Below are 7,802 nucleotides of genomic sequence, written 5' to 3'. Positions count from 1 at the left end.
TTCTTCTAAACACTATGGCCACTAACCCGTCAAAGACCTTTTCCCAATAAGGTGTCGCGTAGAAAGGTTAAAGCACTCTCTTCGAAACCTACTCGAAATAGGTCCAAATTCCCTAATTTAAATATTTCCATTTTATTCTTGAAATATTAGTTTCATATTCAAAGTCCCGACTTACTGACTGATAATCAACGCCCAAACCAAACCGCTTGCCCCAGAAGGCTGAAAATTTGCAGTAACGTTACTCTTAAGTAGTATAGGTGCGTATAAGATTTTTCCAATCCGCCGCCATCTTAATAAATGGCGAACAGAAATGTAAAAAAAATCTTCTCTATGCAACAAAGTCCGCGCGTTTCAACCGATTTCACAAATATTTAGTACACTGGTTTCCTTTAACATATAGACGGGCTGAATGGTCTTTCGGGTTCGATTTGTTGCCGTCTTTTCAAATGGCGGCCAGAAATTTAAAAATCCTTCTTTATGGAATAATGTCCGCGTGAAAAGTAATAAAAATGTCGCCGAGTGCCTTCGTTCCTAGGGTGCTACAAAAATATTAGTCATCAGTAAAATCTACCCATTCTTTATATCATTTTGATGGAAGTTCTTATTACACGCGAGCGACGCCGCGAGTAACAGCTAGTAATTACATATTTGTTAATTACCAGCCGATTTTGACGTCAATGGTATTATTTTGAACCGCTAATCAAGGTTTATCTGTATACGTTAATTATAAATAATTTCATATCGAATAATACAAAAGTAATTAAGGCGGTCCCGGCAATGACCGACATCGAAGCCTAACCTATTAACGGCCCATCACGGATGTACCGATTAGGCAAGCATTGACACATTCTTAGATGAAATATATCCTTCGTGTCTTTGACGTGGTCGTGAACCCCCTCTCTCTTTATTGGTTCGCCCCATAGGTAAGCTTCCCCAAATGAATCTAAACCCCATCTTGAGACTGATGGCTTTTTGGGAAATTTTTATACAGGGTGTTGTTCCAAAAAGGGACTGTAATTATAAGTACACGAGTGGGATGTGATAATCTTAGAGCGAGACTTGATTTTCCCCTTCATCCTCCCTTTAAAATTAATAAGTAAGAAACTGAAAGATGATTAATAATTTAATTAAGGGGTCATCCTTAAAACACTCCAATGTTCATAACTGGCGTTGGCGGGTGCATCCATTGTGGGGGCCAAATCGGTCACCCAAGTTCAGTTTTGATTTCCCATAGGACCAAGCACCACCCCACTGTACTTCGGGACTGTAACTACTCTCCCTATTTGTAACACCCTGTATTTTAAGATATTTTTCCCTCAAACACTTTAATAAAAAAAAAAAGGTTTGGTGAATACGCGTTTAAATATTTAGGTCGTAATTTATCCGGACTTGACTGACTTCTTTAAGTTATGGAGCTATAATCCATGCATTGATCGGTTTTGGTGTCCCATCGGTGGAATAGCAGCCCGGTACGGTTTCGGGACCCTCCTGTATTTCGGGGTATATGTCAGGGGAGGTTATAACTGGAGCTCCGTCCGTGTTGTTGTTCATTCATTGATTTATGATTGCCATCAGGGACATTATGAGTCCCGCCAGAAATCAAAGCGCATTTTTACTGGGCCCAATTTCAAAAGATGCCACTGCCAAAAGTGAAATATGAAATTTTATTTTTACGGCTGTTTTTTTTTCGTGCCTGGGAAACTTGACTAGGGTTTTAGTTATTGATGTTTTCGAACATATGGACACTCAATCAGTGTTACTTCGTGATGGGGAAGGAATTTCATTAGAATATTTGCCAGATTTTAGGCTTAAAATAGGCCAAATTCAATATTTATACAATAAGGTTGTCGTAGCTATGATTTTTCATTTCAAAATATATTGTTTTCGGGTTTTTCCCTGATCTAAAGTGTTTCCCTGACTAATTTTAATTTATTTTTACTATTTTTTATTGAAGTTAAAGGGAGGGTAAAGAGGAAAATCAAGTGATTTTTTTTTTGTTATCGATTCTTCTACTAAATATAAGAATATTCTGTATAGTTAAACATCCAGGAAATATCTCCGAATGATTTTAAAATTCAAATTAGGTTCTGATTTTAAGGATAATTTGAAATAAGAACCTCCGACCAATCGCGTAAAGCCCTGCCTTTTTATTAACAAAATTCCAGTTGCACGCTCTACAACTCGCGCCACGATTGTCACATCGCGAGCAACTTTTATCAAATTTTTTGGTAGGGTTTAAGGATTATTTTGAGGGAGCTAACTTTGAAATTTGGGGGGGGGGGATATAGCCCCCAAATAAAAGGGCCTAGCGACGCCACTGACTTTGATCATTTTAAAATTCCCCAAACTTTTCCAGGATGTCCAGGTACTGCGTGAACCCTGGGTCACACACACACACACTCTTTAGACTCGCTACACCAATTTCGCAATTACTAACTTCGATCTGTCCATTCCAAGAATCCATCCAGGGAAGATATCTAGCTTTTTCATTTGTTAAGGCTTGTCAAGAACTGTCCTTTTCAGGGTTTTATCCTTCCTCCCTTCCCCCACATGGGGGCCAGAGGGTAGGGCGAAGTGGGGGATGGGGAAGGTGAAGGGGAGAGCCCCCAAAAAAGGAGAGAAGATCTAAAAGAGAGAAGACATCTTTTGTGGTTCTCTTTCATCAATCAATGGTGAAGCGGGTAATTTCTGATGGGCACTGAGGTAAAAAAAATAAGACCCTATTTCATGTCGCCGACATTTACCCACAATCCCTCGCGTGAACTAAATTAAACGTGAAGTTATATATAGTCATTGTGCAGGGAAAAGTCGGGGAATTTAAAAATGGACCGAAGGGGTCAGGGAAAAGTCAGGGAAGTTGAAACGTTTTACCAAAGTCAGGGAATTTGATTTTAGTGGGTAATATTTCTGGGGATAAGTCTTTATTGAAAGAGTAATGAAAGTTTCTTCTCATCCTCTCTTAACACAGAAAACTCTAGAGCAACCCTTAAAAATATCTAAAATTGTTTTTGTGAAGTAAATGCTCTCTAAAAAATCTCTTAGACTGTTATTTATAGATAAAATGTTTCTTATTCATTTTGGTGCAACAAATACATTTGAAAACTTAATGTAGAGAGTTTATTTAATTATAAGCACTTAAAACGTGCCGTAAACATTTACACTTTCGGCCTAAAAAGGTCAGGGAAAATCTCAGAAAAAGGTCAGGGAAAACCTGGAAAAGTCAGGGAATTTTGAAATGAAAAATACGTGGCAACCCTTATAACTTTTCTCCCCGGTTTGATTAATTTATTTCTGATACCCCCTCGCCCTCAAAAAAAAGTGGGACCCAAGAAAAGCCAAGAATTCGCTCTATTTCTCGTTCAATTCTTTCACGATCTAAAGTATTTTGGATCTTCCCAAACATCCGCGGAAACGGTAGGCCTATAACCCATAAAAGTTTTCTATTATTTAAACGGCACTTTTAATATCATTTGTTAAAAATCAACATTAACTGGGAAACTCAGTCAGGGAATCATATTTTAAGGGAAGGGAAAGTGGAGAATGGTAGAGGCAATAAAGAATAGTTAGTTGAAGCGGGGGGGGGGGGGAGCGAGGGCGAGGGGGTTTGAAGTCGGGTTGACATTGGCGTTGGATAAAAAGACATATTTCAAAATTAGTCATCATTGGACTGACAGGCTAGCTCATATTTTATCTGTCTTCCTAATATACAAGTGACGCATGAGAGATTTTTCGACGTCTCTCTCTCTCTCTCTTTCTCTCCCCTGCCTTTATTCTTCTCACAAAGTATATTAACTCAAAGTTAAAATTAACTTTATAATCTAGTTTAAGTTTAATTTATGTCTGGTATGTCGAACAGGCTCTTGTTGTCGTAAGATGGGACATTGATAGGGTATGTATGGATCATCCAAAGACGTTGGATATGGGCGAGGGGCTAGTCACTTGAATAATCAGGTGTACAAAACCACAGAAATCGATTACTTGATTTCTAGAATTCTTAGAAAGTCATCAGTAATCACAATCATTCTTGTGGATAATCTAAGGTAATCAGAAATCTCCGCTGGAAATCACGTTAAATCTGGAGAAAATCAGAAAAAATCACAAGATTTAGATTTACTAGTAATATTTTGCAATCACCTCGGTAATCACACATTTCGTGAAATAATCACGCATAATCAATGGAGGAATTCGAAAATCCAAAATAAAAATCGTAATCAGTTGAAATAGAAATAATCACTGCATTCATCGTAATTCACGAAGAATCCAGCAATCACGGCATTCATCGTAATTCACGAAGAATCCAGCAATCACGGCATTCAATAAAAAAATCACCGCGATTCATTGGAATTCAAACAGAAATCACAAGTAATCTGTGGCAATAACGGGAAATCGGTGTAAAGATTATCGAAATCACCTAAAATAATCAAGGAATTCGTTCAGTAGTCATCGGAAATCACGTAAAAATTTAGAAATCGGTAATCAGGTGTACAAAATTTTTCGCGAATGTCTAGCCCCTCGGATATGGGTTCGAAGAATAAGGGCTTCCTGTGTCAGTTGAAGCCCAATCTAAGCATGTACCTCCGAAAGTTCATTCTTTTGAGTAGCGTCTATAACTTCGTTGAGGGTTGGGATTAATTTGCTTCCGTTGGTTTCACCCCGTTTGCCTTTCTCGGGGCTCTATTCAGTTTTGCGTCTTGTAGCCGAGCTCTGCCTTGGTGAATGACAATCTGACAAAGACCGCTGACATACGAGAAACGACCAGCCTTTTTTTATATACCATTAAAGACTCTGTGGCAAGGAGACGCGAAACACGGAGTTGAAATATGCTGCTTTTGTCAACTAGGCCTTTTTTTGCTTGATATCTCCATGTTTAAAACAATAAACCCCGATATTGATTGTTGTAGGCCTAACCTCGAGTATTTGGCATCGTTTGAAAGCGGAGACATAGTACTATAACATACTCAAAGAATTTCGCCGTATCTCTTATAGAATCAGAGTTACGAGCCTTCAAATCAAATGGAACGCTTTGTTTTCTTTAATTGTATGTTTTGCCACCTTAAGATTGAATTTAGCCAAAATAGGCGGCAACATTTTAGTACGTGTTTTTAAAAGAATGCCAAAACATTCCGTTGATCCGATAGACATTTTCAACGAAACCCTGAAGCTACCTTTTATAAACACTTCTCACCTTAAAAATACTGCAAGAATATCGTTCCATCTTGGTGTTTCAAGGAAATTGTCTGTCCGTTGTGTCTTAAGGAAAGGTCAAGCCATCGCTCATCCCTCGAGTCAAGAGCGATTCTTCTGATGGATTTGTTTTAAACCTCGTTCATCTTTGAACATCAGGTCTCCTTCGAGTTAACATTTTCCTAGAGCACTCCCAAAATCTCCAGCAGTACAGTTTTTCAAGCGTTTAATTACCGCCCAAAGTCTGTCTATACAGCACTCACAAAATCATGACGTACTTTACCTATATGGAATGATAATCTATTATTTTAGATGCAGGTAACCAGAGGAATTTGGATCTGAAAATATTTTGAAATTTTTACCAACCTTGATGTTATACTCGATATCGTTCCATCATTTTATCATCTTCGGATTTAAATATTTTGTAAAGATGAAGTCAGCTGACCCTGGATGTTCTTTGGAGATTTCCGTCAAAGTATTCTAAGAGGCCATAGTTTAAGGTCCATTCAGATTATGGACTAAAATCTGTACGTAAAAAGATTCTTTGCGGGTTTAGTTTGAAAATAGTTCAATTTCGTCGCGCGGGATCGATGCAGTGTCGAGATGGCTCCACCTTCTTACCGACTTTTCTTTAGCCATAGCTCCCTCGATAGTGCCCAACTGACGCCGCGTGACGCATCATCGAGAAAGCTACACTTTGGTAGACGATATCCGAAAAGTTTTAGGATTCTAGGCGCTGTATTTGTCATTTTATATTAGTCTACTTTAGTATTTCAAAGGTCTCGGTTCAAAAAAAAAATCACGTTTTAAGACGTCCGCTCTGGGTTCTGAACAGGGAAGTGAAAGTAGCGAGGTGGCCAACGGCAACGTTATATTTTACTCTATAGTCTGAATGGGCTTTGAGAATGTCGTCCTTAAACTTCTGGCATGATGGAACGTGTCTTGTAGCGACGGCGTCGGCCATGATGGGCGCGAGAGTGGATTTTAGCTTTTCCATATGGCTGCCAATTCTCGCTTAACTTTGAATCTCTCTTTATCCTAAAACGGTTGCTGTTAAAGAGGGTCTAATCGCGTCGCTAACGTCCCACTTTAGCCCTAGCTCTTTTTTCCACCGTTTGCCCAGGCTGTCTCATTTTGATGGATGGGATATCCGAGTGAGAGGCTTGCCCTTAAGAAACGCTGCCTTCTTCTTAAAGGCTCTAACGTCAGACATATCCTTATGTTTGGAAGCGTGGAACATGATGCCCGTCTTAAAAGCTCCCTTTTCGTAACGTTGTAACAGTTCGGGTTGACCATGCATCAAGGTGTACCATTAGAAATCGCCTTGTTCTTACCTGACGCAGAGAATCTCGAAGCACGTGGGTGGGCGCGCTCTTTTAATTGCGGAATGAAGCGGGTGATGTGTCCCTAACATTCTAATTGGTCACTCGCGTTGCCTTTGCTTTTATTAGAAAAACAGTCTTAGGCTTAGAAGTTAACTTTTAAAACTTAACTTAACGGTAGTTGTTTTTTAATGTTCATTCTCCGTTTAATAGACCAAGAAGAATCCATGACCTTTCACCCCTTTATTCAAATCCTCGAGTTATCCATGCAGGATCCTTACGAAACGTGGTGCGGTCAAATGGATCGAAAGTCAATGGGTAAATCTCGGGTCTGTTTGCCACGCAGCCAAGCAACGGTCCCTGTTATGTTGAAGGGGGGAACCGAGGTTGGGTTATATGCTTGGCATCATGGCCTCCTTGTACAATAATCCGGTGATCCATCATAGCATTGTTTCTGGCGCTTGACGTAACACCTGTACTTTTCGCCCGCCATCTAGCTTCCTATAAAGACTCTCTCTTGTTTTTTATATCTCCCGCGGGGCCTTTTAGGAGGCGATGTTTCGAACCCAATGAAGAGTGTACTTGTCGCTTCAAACCCACTTACGCTTCCATCAAGGGTTGACGTACGCCTCAACTTGTACTACCAAGACGTACTAGAGGACATTCGGTGTCCGTTATAACCTTACTATTGGTTCATTTTTTAGAAAGTTGAAGCGAAATACCTTTTAGAAACACCCTGTGTATATAAATATACATTTGCGATTATTATTAAACTGGATATCCGTAGGTGTGAAGGAAGTAGCCAAAGACATTTCGGTAAAGTTACGATCTTGGACTAATCTGCATCTTGATTTCTCAATCCACCCCGTACCTAACGCCGTCCCCTTGCAGGAATTGGGGTGATATTGGTGGGGAGTTTGACTGGCCATATATAAAGCGTTTAATAGAGCTTCTTGCCAATTTACGTTTACGGGACCCTTCATAAATTGAAAGACAAACATTCGAGTTTCCTAGACGACAATCCCACGTAACACCCCTCTGCCCCCCCAGTCTTTCTATAAACTTTAAATATGTTTAGTTTGCCAATCTCCCCCCTCCCCCTTTCCCTCCACGTCGAATTTTCCAAGGAATTATATATCGTCTTTGATGCCAGAGCTAACACGCCGAGGGACACGCCACTAACGCAGTGGAAATGGCACTAGTAACGAAGTTATAGGAATTTTGAGTCGAAATTGTAACATGTGTTTGGCGGATGACCCCATAAGCATCCCAGTGTACTTCGACAAAAACTGATTA

At 39.8% G+C, this 7,802-nt stretch overlaps 1 long non-coding RNA gene across 1 annotated transcript in view; it reads right to left on the bottom strand.

The window, feature by feature from the left end:
* Window positions 1–519: 519 nt before the first annotated feature.
* LOC149651213 (uncharacterized) overlaps window positions 520–7,802 on the bottom strand; it is a 20,476-nt gene continuing 13,193 nt past the window's right edge. The window contains exons 2-4 of the long non-coding RNA XR_016371139.1: window positions 5,551–7,242; window positions 5,186–5,467; window positions 520–1,640 (exon numbers count right to left, since the gene is read on the bottom strand). This is a non-coding gene — a long non-coding RNA (uncharacterized LOC149651213). The remainder of the gene's footprint in view (window positions 1,641–5,185; window positions 5,468–5,550; window positions 7,243–7,802) is intronic.

This window comes from Phalangium opilio, unplaced genomic scaffold (assembly GCF_054372755.1).
Source record: "Phalangium opilio isolate 3A_F unplaced genomic scaffold, DU_Popi_V2 ptg000082l_1, whole genome shotgun sequence".
Lineage (NCBI taxonomy): Eukaryota > Metazoa > Arthropoda > Arachnida > Opiliones > Phalangiidae > Phalangium > Phalangium opilio.
Note: the sequence above shows the minus strand (reverse complement) of the source record. Positions and strands in the feature narration are given on the sequence as shown.